The sequence below is a fragment of the Xiphophorus maculatus genome, chromosome 9, assembly GCF_002775205.1.
Source record: "Xiphophorus maculatus strain JP 163 A chromosome 9, X_maculatus-5.0-male, whole genome shotgun sequence".
NCBI classification, from domain to species: domain Eukaryota; kingdom Metazoa; phylum Chordata; class Actinopteri; order Cyprinodontiformes; family Poeciliidae; genus Xiphophorus; species Xiphophorus maculatus.
In genome coordinates, this window is record NC_036451.1 from 26,309,955 (window position 1) to 26,324,638 (window position 14,684).

The 14,684-nt window shown below is 39.6% G+C and overlaps 1 long non-coding RNA gene across 3 annotated transcripts in view; it reads right to left on the reverse strand.

The window, feature by feature from the left end:
* The window catches only part of LOC102229011, a 45,146-nt gene that overhangs the window by 19,680 nt on the left and 10,782 nt on the right, over positions 1 to 14,684 (reverse strand). Inside the window, exons 1-5 of one of the 3 annotated variants that reach the window (XR_002753309.1) lie at positions 13,696 to 13,869; positions 10,312 to 10,374; positions 10,003 to 10,097; positions 9,797 to 9,900; positions 3,081 to 3,250 (exon numbers count right to left, since the gene is read on the reverse strand). This is a non-coding gene — a long non-coding RNA (uncharacterized LOC102229011). Of the gene's footprint in view, positions 1 to 2,738; positions 3,251 to 9,796; positions 9,901 to 10,002; positions 10,098 to 10,311; positions 10,375 to 13,695; positions 13,870 to 14,684 lie in introns of those variants that run through there. The other 2 variants (XR_002753307.1, XR_002753308.1) reach the window with 2 other exon arrangements.

Consider the following 14,684-nt stretch of genomic DNA (forward strand, 5'->3'; position numbering starts at 1 on the left):
TTTGCACCTAGAACTGGACTTTAGTCCTATCCTGCTCTGTCATTTTAAATGTAAATATAGTAAAATGTTGATGGGATATAAGTTGTTGTGTTTTTTTTTTATTATTATTATTTCGATCAATGTATATATAGGTTGTTTTTAAAAACAATAAGTAAAAAATTATTCAGTTATTTTAGATGGCTGTGGACATGAAGGCTCTCCTGTAGCAGTCTGTACTACTGCGAATTTCAAGAAAGTCTCTGACTGAAGACACTATTTTTGTATTTTTGCACCAAAGGCATACTCTAAGTAAGAACATTAAAAAAACAAACAGTGTTTTTCTGAGGTTAACATCCAGATCACAGTTAGTCTCTGTCGGCGCTCAAAAAATGCGACGCTGTGTCCGTACACATTTTGTTTTCAGTGACGTGGGACCAATGTGATTAGTCCACTAATCCTGGTTATCACTAAAGGCTCCAACATAATTGTTAAATAAACATTATTTTTTTTTTTCTCTAGACAGTTTAGGAAGTTTGAAGGTGCATAATTGTGCCAACTATGATTTTTTTTTTTCTAAAAAGAAATCTCTTTTCTCTTTAGGGGAACAAAATTTTGCACTCAGTTTCCAAATTTTGGCCTAACAGGCTTCCATTGTTTTGTTTTACATATTTAGAGGCTGCATGTTTGAAAAATGTTGAAGATTTGAAGATTTTCCAAAAGTCCACTAATTCAGCTGGCCACCTGATCGCTGCCCGACTGCTGAGTTCCTGTCAGCGTCTGGCTCGGACGGACAAATAAAAGAAGTTCGGCCTGTTTTTGTTTCGCCGTGATGAAGGCGACGAATCAGGGTGGAAAAATAAAGAATGAAAAGAAGTGTGTGATTTGCGGATAAAGCAGGCATAAACAAAAGATGAAGACTAATTACTGCTGGGGGGGGTCAGCTTTTCAAACGCAGATTTAAAGGCCCGGGTGTTGCCGGAAATTTATAGCAGTCACAGTTATTTAATAAGCTGAATGGACAATTTCGCAGTGGATCTGCAGAGAAAGGGGACATGGAAACTTGTGAAGAATTGATGATCGTCTCTTTGAGAGAAAGTGAGATAAAATTGACCATGAAATCTGGAGCTCGGAGTTAAATGGACTGGAAGAAGAGGAGGGGTAAAAGGTGTGAGGCATGATCACAAAGACGCCTGTGTCTTTGTGAAAATGCCAAGGTTAATTTGCGGCGCAGTTAAAAGGAATATTCAAATGGTTTTGGTCAAAGGGAAGCAGAAAAGAGCTGAGCTGGATGGAGCGATTTCTGCACAGTTTGGCATTTCCCCTTCACCGCTCGTCTTAAAGCGGGTCTCTGTGTTCTCTCTTGTGTTGCGAAAAGATCGGGTTGTGCAAGCAATTTACAAAGTCTTATATCTCATAACTTCAGTGTTGTATTTCTGTTAAGATAGACAATGTCATGGTAGAAGAGAGCCCATTTGAACTCCAGGCTTTTCTACTAATATAGTTTTAAGGATGTTCTTAGTTTTTTACGGCCTTTTTCTCTAGAAGTTCTAGAACAGCATCTAAAGCACTGCAGGCCTGGCTTGTTTCAGTAAAGGGTAAAGGTCGTGACTCATGGGAGAGGTCAAACATAAAAGCCACTTCTGACCAGATTTACTCTTGTTTGTCTTTTAGGGCAACAAATAAAATCTTCTTAAAATGAGAAAAAAAAAAAAATAAATAAATTACTCAAATAATTTCTCCTTTATTAACCAGGTTTCTGCATTCATCTGAATTTCATAATGTAGAGAACCACAAACATCCAGGAACTTTGACTGAAGTCCACATTTTTCTGCCTGTTCCCCATTGATTAGTACAGCAAATGCTGCAGAACAGAGACTGACCTGTCCCACTCATGTCTCCGAAATTAGACTTAAAAAAAAATTTTACCCAAAAAATTAAAACAATATCCACAAAAATTTGAAAACAGTATGCCTGTTTTATTAATATTACAACTGTGCAAAACATTTTTTATGTTTTAGATCTGCAGTAAATCACAGATCCATTTTCTGCAAAGAAGCTATAAGCTAGCTATCTATGTAGCTATATGGCTATCTGTCAAGCTACATATAACTTTACACACAGCTCTGGAAAACATTAAGAGACTTCTTCAGTTTCTCTGATTTTACTTTTCATAGGTTAATGGTTGAATAAAATGAACATTGTTCTTTTATTCAGACAACACGTCTCTGAAATTCAAAGCCAAAGTTAAGTATTTATTTGCAGAAAATGAGAAATGGTCAAAAGAACAAAAAAAGATGCAGAGCTTTCAGTCCTCAAATAATGCAAATAAAACAAACAACAATACTAATGTTTTAACTCAGGAAGAGTTCAGAAATCAATATCTAGTGGAATAACCAGGAGGTTTTCTGTGGGGTTCAGTGCAGTGGCTTTTTCCAGAGTTGTATGTGCAGCTACGTAGCTATCTACACATAACATACCTACCATGTAGTCGTACCTCTGGATGGACAACAGCTGTGTTTGTCTGACAGGTATATCAGTGTTTTTAGAGTGCCAAATCTCAAAGAAACACATTTTTACCACTTGTTTTGTACTTTTATTCGACATTTCTCCTGCAATATCAATGCGACAACATAATTCAAGTCACTTGAAATTCGACTGAGACATTTTACCAATCAAAGCGAAAAGCTTTGCCTTTGGTTTGTCAAGGTTGCGAGAAGTTTTGAAAACTGTGCCTTGTGTTATTTTTCTTCAAAGAAAGATCCAGAAATTTTTCTTTTATTGGTAAAAGAAATCTTTGGCATGCTTTCAAACACAGCGCTTCTTTCTAACTGAGCCCTTCGCAGTGAATCGGTTTATTTGCTAACTCCGTCGGGCCTTTCTCTTCCATCAGCGCGTCGGTGCATTCACTGGGAGGTGTAATGGCTCTTACGTGCACAATGATAGCATCCTTTACTTCACAAAAATGTTTTCGACGGCCTCTGGTTTTGTCACTCCAAACCGTGCTTCTAGAGAATTTGTGAGGACTGAAATTTGTTGAATACCTTCAGATAATGAAATTAATTGAGTGTTTTTGTGTCTTAATGGCATCGTGAGGACCTTACCAGCTGCCTTCAGCATGTAGAGGATGGTGGTGGTGGAGGACGGCTTCTGTCTTGTCCCATTTTCATTTGCATGACTCAGAACGGAGAGCTCTTTTGTTCTTCAGTGACTCTTTCTTCAAAATCTTTCACATCCCGCTGTTAACATTCTTTGACTTTGTGTCAGCCAGTCCCTTTTTTAAAAGAAAAAAAAAAAGATTTAACCGTTTTATAAAACCTGTCTAGAGACTACATTGAGTTAATCTGCACTAAACCGGATTCAGCAGGATGTGGATCCCTGGGACAGAACCAGTTTTGTTGCTCTGCTCACACACATTTCTTTAACAGATGGAAATAGTTCAAAATCAACTTTAAGGTTTTGAAGCCTTGTTTTTGTAAAAATTGAAAGAAGTAAGTTCTTCGCTGTTGTTACGTCAGACGTTTCCCGTTGAGGCCCTTGCATGTTTTCTCTAGTTTTGGATGCTGTGCAGTTGGAAGGATTTTTGCTACGGCGCTCAGAAGAACGTCGGTTGTTCTGATGAATCTAGACTCTCATTAAGGTTACACTTCAAATCTCTGTCACTTCCTAGAGCCTAGTAAGGCATTGGCTGCACTAAGGTCCTTTCATACATCACAGTAGAGAACAAAGAAGGCCAAAACTTTACACTATTCGATTAGATTCACCCAAACCAATTGTGCTACGTTAGCGTGACGATGACACAGAGGAACTGACGAGGGGGTCTTTGTGGTAGACAGAGTTTCTCCCCCTCATACCATGAAATTTGTATACTTGGCCACTAAAAAAACAATTCTCGCTGGTGCGTTGAGCAGCCTTTCTGCCTCCCCCCGTTCTCACGCAGAAAAGTGTCGCCGGGTGAGTGAGGGAGTGTGAAGCCTCTTTAATTGCCTTCGGTCACCCACAACGTCGAACCGGAGCGCCACGCGGCTTAGCGAGGGGAACCGGGCCGAGGGGGCCTGATAGATACTTTATCGCTCAAGTTAACGGTTAATGAATTCCCAAAGTGAAATCTGTCACTTCAAAAATAAAGAGGGAGGCAAATTAAAGGGAGATAGAGAGAGAAAAAGGGGAGAAGGGGTGGAGGGAAAGAGAAAGGCACTGGAGAGGGTGACACAGTTTTAGAATGCCCTATCTTCTGGCCATCCCCGTTTTTCAATGGAATAAAGAAAACTCAGCCTCTTTCTTCTCCTCTTTTCTTCTCCCATCTCTTTTTTTTCTTTCTCTCTCCCTCCCATCCCGCTATCTCTCTCTCGCGCCGCTTTTCTCTGCAAAAAGAAAAAGGGGGAAAAAAGAAAGAAAGAAATTCTCATGAATGATTTATATGTGTCTTGTTATCAGCGACGATTTCTATAGACCCCGACGCATTCACCAAGACATTTGTGGCGTAATTGTTAATTTTAATGCCATAATGGCTTCAGATGGGAGCTCTGATTAGACATTTATTACACAATTAAATGAAACATACTCAAGAATCACAAAAGCCTCCCGTAATTATTTCAGGCCATTAATAAAATGGGCATTAAATTATATTGGACACAAAAGAGAAGTGAAATAGATTTCCATTAGAGCAATAGAGGCAGGGGTGGAGGGGGGTGAAGGGGGGGTAATAGATCCTGGCTGAATTCGCTCTGAAATTAATTGTTGCCCAGCCTATTTCCACACACAGTGGAATAAATGAATGAGAAAAGAGAGGAAGAGAAGAACGAGTTGGTGGCCAAGAGAGTGAAGGGAGGGAGTTACATTAAGAGCCTCTGATAAAAAAAACCTTTTGTTTGACACTCGACAATGGACCCTCAACTCGAGAGGAAGAGAGAGAGAAAGAGAGAGAGAGAGAGAGAGAGAAGAGTCAGACCAATTTCAATCTCCGTCCACCCCTGCAGAGTTTCAGCTCGAGGCTATAGCCCTCTTTTCAAGTTTTGTTTGCTTGTGAATAAACAGCTATCGCACATCTCACAGGAGAATGCACAAAAACCTGAGAGAGAGAGACAGACTTTTACTCAGCAGGAAGGTGAGGAAGACAGAAACAGGTGGTTGGAACTTGGAGGAAAGTTAAGAAAAAAACAAAAGAAAATGCATCCTGTAACTGAATCAAATAAAAGCTTCCAGGATGAAATGTCAGAGAAGATAATCAAATGTGTGATGTAGTTTAAATGAAAGGTGTAGAAGAAGAAAATGATGATGAGGAGGATGAGGGGAGTGAGGAAAAGAAAGAACACTGGAACACATTTATTTTCCGATTAGGACACTTAATACACATCAAAGCCGGATGTACGGTAAAGACTTCCTGAAGCCGTCTCCAGCGGGCGCTCCGAGCGGAGGTGCCGTTTGAACCGCCACCCTCATGAGACACTTGGTAAAAAAAAAAGATCATTTCACTGAAATTAATCAGTCACTGCTACAGATTAGTGAAATTGTATTTTATTTCCCCTCCCTCTTCTTCAGTCTAACACATGGAGTATCTTCTCTTCATTACAGCCCATTTGTGTGGCTCAATCTGCACCGACTTGACGTTTTGGCATCCGTCTTTCACAACTCACGTTGTTAGGGTTTGTAAATACGACTAATAGAAAGTGGGCCAAACAGTAACCACACGAAGAGCTGAGCGATGCAGCCTAAAAGAAAAATCGCTTCTTTTTTTTCCACATTTGATTTTGGATTTTAAAGGGGCAGTATTATGTACTGTCCAGGCACATAGAATCATTTTAGAGCACAATCAAGTGCTTGCTTACATTGTAATAAAAATGCTGTATATATCACATGACTTAAAATAAATTATACTTAATTAATTTAATTGGGCCTCTGTCTCTTTAAAAACTCCTGCTCTTTCTGAAACTCCGCCTTCAGGAAGTCATCACAACATGGCTCCTTTTTAACCTTTAGCAGCGTTTTTACCAGCGAAGTAGCTCCTATAATGAGATGCAGATGCCGTTTGCCAATTGCTGTTGGCTAGTCTGAAGGAGTCGAGGGGGAGGGGCTGCTCTGTGAGACGGAAGCTTGAAAACTGCAGCTCAGAGGAGGGGCTGCGCATTGAAGGCGGAGCTAGGTACACCCAGGCTTTTTGCACAACTGATTGGTTGCCATGGGAAATTAAAGGATTTCTCAAATATGCATTAAGGAATCAAGGCAACATTCCAGAAGTTGATTTTACAAAGTACTCCTCCTTTAAATGATTTACCTTTAAATCTTGGGATGATAATAATTTACCTGATCAATCACCTGACCTGATCAAGTTATGTAGAGCACCACTTCTTTCACTTTGATATGAAGTGGTGACTAATAACCCTGTTTCACCCTTAGTAACCTGTGGAGAAAACATATTGGCTGCTCATGATCTCTCTGCAGAACCCCGCTTTGTAAAAAAAACAAAACAACAACATTGAAGAGAAACAAGAATTATTTTTCAGGTCAGCAAACCAGCTTCATGGTGACGGTGAGCCAATTCCAGCATGAAAACCGTCATTCTGAGGTCATGTCACATTTATTTAGGATGAATAAAAAGCTCCCAGGAAGCGGTGTTATGTCGGGGACTCTGTCACATTAAGCAGCTCCTGTTTACAACCTTCTAACTCAAACGTTGGTGATAACACTTCTGACACGTTTACATGGACTCATTACAGCAGGGAGCCGTTTCTCATCAGCAGATGTAATTTGTCTGTGGAGCTGCGTGGCCAGGCTCTGATGGTCCTCCTTAATTACAGGGAAAAGTTTTTATGCGGACCTTTTATGAAGGACAATGTTTTTAATAATTGGACTGAATTGGTTTCTGGAGCGTGGAAGCTCAGATTTAATGAAGATTCAATTATTTTTGTATTGATCTCCCCATAAAACAGCCTCAGAGACGGTCTTAAACATCCTACCAATATTAATAGTAACGGTGGAATAAACCACACTTGTTTTATTTTTATTAGCATATTTCTACTCAGGCCTGACACTGAGAATCTGCCAGATCAGGTTTTTTAAAAAATATATGTATAGTCCTCAGACGTTTTTTTTTTTTTTTTTTTTTTACACTATTCTACACATCACTGTGTTACAAAAGGATTTCTTAGACACACCCAAGAGTACATAGTTGGGAGGGTGAATAAGGAAAGTAGATGGTTTTCAAGTTTTTACAAGCAAAATAAAATCTGACAGGTTTGCCGTGTTTGTGTTATTATGCCTCCTTTATGCGGATGTAATACAGCAAAACTAAAAAAAAAATAGAAAAGAAAAGTCTTTCATTTTACCTCGGTAAACATCGAGGTGTTTGATAAACCTATTAAAACTACTAAAACATGGCCAACCAGACTGATGGAGAAGAACGTTAAATGAATCTGCTTTCAGTTTTCATGCTCCTCTAACCTGAAACAAACTTCCAGAAAACTACAGAGCTGCTGAAACACTGAGTTCATTTAAATTAAGTCTAAAACCCGCCTGATTAAGAGTTGACTTTGATTCATTGTAGCTGGAACATTGATGAATACATTTGATGTGTATTTGCTCAATGATTTTGATGATGGCATTTGAGAGAATGTAATGTTTCTTGCTTGTTTCATAACTCATAACTGATGATTTTGGGGTGTAAAGCACTTTGAGCTGCCTTGTTGCTGAAATGTGACACAAATAAACTTGACTTCATCAGAGGAGCAGTCAGGGGAGAGATCCACGGTACCTGGAAGAGCAGCAGATATCCAGGCTCAGGTGATGATGCAACATTCAAAACCTTTTCCAGAAGAGCAGAGAGAAAAAGGCTTTGTTTGAGGACAGAGACGAGAAGTGGGGTTTACAGTTTCCTTCCAAACACGACACAGCAGAAGAGACCAAAACTCAGCTTTGTCGTTCCGCGCAGAAAAAGGATGTACAACATCCTCTAAGCAAGACATGTTGGTGGCAGCAGCATGCTGTGGGCTTTTCTTCATCCTGGAGGCAGTCTTCATCAAAACCATTCCTGGGGTGCTGCTTTGATTCTGACATGCATGTTTCAAACATTCAGCTGTGCAGAATACCTGGGTGGGGCTAGCTCTGCCTTCAAGGACATAGCTGCAGTTTCCAAGTTCCTAAACTTCTGCCTCAAAATGCAGAACTCTCCTGCATCTCCCCCTCTCAGCTCCTTCAGACTAGCCAGCAGCAATTAGCAAACACCTGGTGGAGCTGCACATCTGCTGAGCTCATTATAGGAGCTACTGCTCAGAGCAGCGCTGTAAAAAATGTTCTTAAAGGGTTGATAAAGAAGTGATGTTGTTATGACTTTCTCAAGGCGGAGTTTCAGAAAGACCTGGAGTTTTTAAAGAGACAGAGTCCAAATTTCAACTACAAAGTCCAATTTATTTTGTTGTATTTGATATATATAGCGCTTTTTTTTTTTTTTTATAACAAATGAAAGTAACATAGTTACTTTATTGTGCTGGAAATGGCAATAAGTGCCTGGAAAACAAATAACACTGCTTCTTTAAATGTGCTTTAAGCTTCACTCTGTGTGTTTATTTGTGATGCTCTTAATTTGAAGTAAGAGCGGAAGCAGTTCTTGAGTTCCTTTGTTGTTTTGATAGAGTCGGCCACAAAGGCAGGTTGTTGAACTCACCAGCAACACTTTGTTAGAAAAGCAAAGAAGCTTTCGCCACTTTAAACCCTGAGTGTGTGCAGGGGTGGGTGTGTTTGTGTGTGTCAGCATTTCAGAGTCACAGTTAGGATCCTACTGCCGGCTTCTGCTTATTGGCTCTAACATGAAATGTTAGAGCCAATTTCTTATTGTTTTTTTGTATTTTTTTCCCCTAATGAACCTGGTACACATTTATTATATCTACTTAAAAATCTGAAATATTTCAGCTGATCTAACCTGCAGTGGATATTTCTACACAGCTTGAGTTTTATTCTGTTTCTGAAAACACAAACATTGATCATTTCAGTGTCCGTTTCGCATGTCACAGTAATATGCTGCAGCAGCACGAGGATTAGTCAAACCTTGAATGAAATGCTGATTAAGCTGATTAAACGTTCTGTAAAACACAGGTTGTGATTAGTGAGACTATTACTCTGTGAAAAACAGAGTCATTACAAAATATTACTCAAAATATAAGAAAGCAAATCTTGTCTCATCCTCAATAGACCAATACACAGAATATTTGAAGTTTTATGGATATTGTCCTTTAGGATCATCTTCTATACATCTGCTGTCATGGAGACTGTAATATTTTTAGCCTTCAGTTTTTGGGGGGGCAGCAGAATCAAAACCAGGGACCAGATAATGGAATAAAGTAGGATGGAAAATTACAAACAACTCTGAGCATCCTCTTCATTAAACTGCTTTACAACAGTGTCTTCAGTCAGAGGATTCTTCAGGGCCACTGTAATATAGACTGCTACAGGAGATATCCTTCCCACTCACAGCCATCAAATCTATGATGACTATTTTTAGAACCTTGGATAAAATGAGCTATACCATTTTATTTCTCTTTGTCATTAATAAAGTATGTTTGAATCTGAATTGAATAATGTTAGTTGCACTTTTTGTTTTTGTCTTATGCTCATAATCTCCCATTCAACCCAGAGTTAGAGGTTTTCACTTTCATTGATGCTGTTATTTAGTTTTGTTTTATGTTAATTTGAGTAGATGTCATCTGTTTTTGGAGTTTAACATGTAAAAGCAGCTGAAGCTCATCTGTGTGCTCTGTATGAGTATTCTGAAGTAAAAATGATGGAGTTTAAAATCATACTTCAGCTGTAGAAGAGACAGAAAACTCACCATCGTGAACGCTAGATCTTCCCCTGACTGAATGTGGCCACTGGGAAACGTCATAGAGCTACGTTCATAGATCTCACAGCAGTGAGGGACCAATCCGTTAAAATCTGGATAAAAAAAGCCAACGTGGTTGTTGCTGCCGAGTGAGTTTCAGCACATTTATGAATAACGGTAATATTCTCGGTACTTCCGGCGCATTTTCAACGCACCTGTTTGGTTGGCGTTTGATAGCGGCTCCAGCTTAACTTCACATTAAACAAATGTTATCTTCTGAGTCGGTCTCCTGTGGAAAGCTGAAATCCCCCTGCAAGGAAAGGCGGGCTGTAAATGAGATTTTTTTTTCCCCCTCCCCTGTCTTAATGAAGGTCAGGAGAGAGTCACATCTTTCCTTGTGTGATAATTTATCCCCATCTTCTGTTATCTCTGTTTTGGCCCCTTTAATCCTAATTGTATTGTATAATTGTGGCGACGCGGACCTCGCGGTCTTTGAAGCGCTGGCCTGCTCCTTTCATTATTACCTGATGCCTTGAACCTCTGCTTACTTTTCTTCTCCCGCTCGCTCTCTGCTCTGTTATCCGGCGCTGTGGAAGAAAAGGGAGAGCAGCTCAAGTTCAGCCATTTATTTATTTATTTTTTTAATTTTACTCAGGTCTGATTTCACTATCATGCCGAGGAAACGCGTTCCAATCACAAAGATGCGATGCACACGAATCCCTGGTATAATATAGTGCCACGTGTTGGAGATGTGGCTCGGAAGCAGCTTATTGCTGTTTCTGATTGCTTCTCAGTGTCAGTGAATGGAGCCTGAAAAGGGATCCTGTCATAAGGTCTGCGGCATTGTGAGCAGAATATGAGTTTTCTAATTGCTTCCAGAGAAAAGGGGAGCATGTTTGTGTTAAACACTGTTAGAACAACAGAGATGAGACTGACTGAGCTCTGCCCACACACACACCCACACACACACCCACACACACACACACACACACACACACACACACACACACACACACACACACACACACGCACACACACACACACACATATGCGTAACTTCACCTTGAGCTTTCCTCTCACTTTGCTGTTTCATTTGTTGTAGGAAACAACAAATGAATTTACCATAAGAGTTTATGTTAAATAAAAACTAGAGGTTTATGCTAAAGCTCACAAACTGTTTGCATGTTTTACTTCATTTAATAATTTCACAGAAACCATTAAATGAAAACTTGTAGGTACTGTGTGTTGCTTAATATTGGTTTAAGCAAATGCTTTAATGGCCCTGACAAATTAACTGGCACTCCATATAGGATGTAAAAGCAAACTAACATAAAATTATTTGGCTTTTTAACATTCAGTTTTACCACGATGTTTTGGAGTACTGTTGTGATAAAAGTGATAAGAATGATTTCTTTCATCTTCTTTAGGTAACTGTCTGACTGTGACTGTGTGTCACAGCAATTATAGTCCCATAAACACAAACAATGCTCTTGAGAAACATTCCCATTCCTACTGTGTAAAAAAGTGAGCTTTGTGTCAAGGAGTTGCCCGCAGTAACTGTGTTTTCAGACTTATTGACGCTTTTATTGGAAAACAGTGGAGAAAAATAATAAAACTGTCTCAAAAACAGAGACAGCTTTAGTGAGTTTTAAACATCTTTTTTTTAAAGGTTTTGTTGGCTCTAGTGGTCTTTATTTGAAGGTAGTTTGACAGGAAACAGGGAAATGAGAGACGGGAAAGACATGTGGCAAATATTGTCTGGCCGGGAATCGAACCTGCGACCACCGCCACGAGGACTAAGGCTTCAATACATGGGTTGTGCTTTGCCCCTGTGCCACCACAGCACCCCCGAGTTTTAAACATCATTAATTGGAATTTATTGCAACAACAGTAAATCAAACTTCTCCTGAAAGGAAATGTATCGTGATAAATGATAAATGATACAATAAGCGTCCAACCCTCACAGAATCGGCTGAGGTGGGAAAAGATCTCAATTGAACAACAATTCTTAATGCTCAGCAAAAATGTTTGGCTCCTGAAAAACTTGAGCTTAAACCCCAACTTGGTCACAGGTAATTGAATGAAGTTTGCCAAACTTACTTCATTAACGTCAGTTTTACTCGACAACTTAATACATTTCATAAAGTAACTTGGATAAACTTCATTGGGTTCCTTGTAGCATATTAACACAGTATATTTAAGTTGGAACAGCTGTTCTCTTTTGTCAGTACAGGAGAGTGACAACAGGAAAGCCATTGTTAAAGGACGCATCATGTTTCAAATTTGACATAAATAACCAGGCAGACATCCGACCAAAATGCGACTTTTTGGTCTACAAAACACTGTGTGTGTGTGTGTGTGGGTGGGTGTGTGTGTGAAGGGGGGTGGGGGGGGTGCGTGGGTGAGAGAGAAAGAGCGAATTAGAGCACATAGAAACACGGTGGTAGCATCATGCTTACTGGCATCTTCAACAGGGATTCTGGGTAAGTTGTAAGAAAACCTCCAAAGCACGTGATGCTGACTTGAAGGCTAATCTTTGAGCAGGACGATGTTGCAGTGAACCGGTCTGGATAAAAACTCTGTATTTAAACATAAAACCAGAAGAGAATCTGTGACATTTTTATTTTTTAAAAAAAAGAAAGGGAAGAATTCTTACTCTGCTTCACATTTACAATCCACTTTTGTTTTCACGGAACCGGAAAAAGCCAGAACCAGAAAAAAAAAAAAAAAAAAAAAAAAAAAAACAAGTTTACGGTGTGTTTACGGAAGTTTACGCAATGTTCCAACTTAATTCTGATAGCATAAAACACTGTACATTCAAAAGTAGCTCTTCAAGAATGGGAAGTTGTACATCTCTCTACTTGTCTCCGCTTCTGACATTTTATTTATTTTCGTCACGGTGAACCGCCAGACGGGATGAAAGTCCAATGTAAGGCATTGAAATGTCAACCGGAGCTTTTAGTTGGAGTTTTTTTTTTTTTAAATTATTATTATTATTTTATTATTTTTATTATTATTGTTATAAGAGGGTGAAGAAACCCTCTTACCGCTCCAGCACCATGGCCAGCTCCAGCAGCCGCAGCTTACCTCGGAGCGCTGCGGGGGCCCGAGTTGACTAACAGGCTCTGCGCGTGTCAGGCCGCTGCCCGCTCCCTCCTGATGGACGGACACGTGTCCGGAGATAATCCCGAGGGCTTTTTTTTTTTCTTCCTTTTTTCTAGGACCATGCGCGCGCACGTTTCCCCGTCTTTTCCGCGCGCGCTTTAGCGTGTAATTTAAAACTGCTGTTTGCATCAGTAACACATTGGTTACTGACAGCCAACAAATCTCACGTTCCTAAACCACTTTATGGGCCTAAAACTGATACTTTTCTGATTTCTTTTCCCTCCGACGGTGAACAAATTTCAAATGACCTCAAGTTTGGACTCTGTAGGTGGGATTTTTTTTTTTTTTTTTTTTTTCAACGACGCAGCTCGCTCGGTTATTATATTTTCCCACGTGTTTACTGCAGACTATAACCGAGCGGATCTGAAACCCGGGCGACGCCAAAATAGAGAAAATGCGGGGAGCCAATAATCATCTCGCTCCTCGACGAAAAATCAAAACCTATTGCATTTCTCATTACCCCGTTAAATTGTCGAGGGAACTTTCAGGCGCGCGTTTATGAGACAATCAGCGTTTGAATAAGAAACATAGCCGACTGCTCCCCCGTGAGTGGGGAGGCTGAGCCCCTAAAATAATTCCCCCGTTATCTGACTCACCCATCTCAAATGAAGTCTATAAGCCGGTGTGGGTATGCGCGCGCCCGAACGCCACATGTCTGCGTAAGATAGCATAACGCAATTTAAAACTTCAAGGCGACTCGGAATTTACAGTGCAAAAACATGCAGCATATATACATATACTACCTCGTGGTTGCAGATGAACATATCGACAGCCGATTGGTAGGACTGGAGGAGATGTTTAATTTGCTTTTGGCAGACAAAAAAAATATATATTTAAAAAAAATAGAGGTATCCTCAGCTGATTGTTCTGTGAGTCTGGATGAAGAGGATCATTCCCCCCCTCTTTTTCCGCTCGTTTTTTTTTTTCCACAATTAGACCTGTTTCAAGGCTTTGCCACAACAAATGTGATGGAAATCTTCCTGCAAGCAGCTGCCGACTGACGCATGCGCATGAGAAGAGATGTAGAGGGAGAGGGCGTGAGAAAGAGACACAGATGGGCTTAAAATATGGAGATAATAGCAAAACCAGAAGGAGGTTTAAAAAAAAAACAAGAAGAAAAATACTGAGAAATTAGGCAGGTACTATTCGGTCCAATGTCAAAAACAAAACACAAAAAATTGGGATCTTAAGACAACAATGTTAATAAGGCAATGTTATTAATGATGAGGTACACTGACAAAACGGACTTGTAGGATTTAACCAATAAAATACGTGTAGAAATGTTAACATGCTGCAACTTTAGCTATAATTCTTGCTTATTATTAAGATCACGTTTTCTTGCCTGATTTGTCCTCTCATGTAAAAACTAAAATAATAATAATAATAATAATAATAATGATTAGGTTAGAAAATATTACTGAAGTAGCAACTTTTTAAATATCTATTGCAACATGCGAATATTTTCCCTGTCAAGCCAAGATGGTCCACCCACTGCCAACAACTTCCAACTCGATAGCATTATTGACTATAGCATTAGCACTGTTGTTAAACACTAAATCATACTCTTAATGCCAAAATGTATTTATTTATTTATTTATTTTTACAGTATTAATAGATCTATAGCTCCACACATAAACATGTCCGCCTTCTCGTTCTCCGGTGAACACTGCAAACCTCAGGTGATCGAACCAACATTTTAACGCAGATTCAAAGTGTTAGTGAGGATGTATTA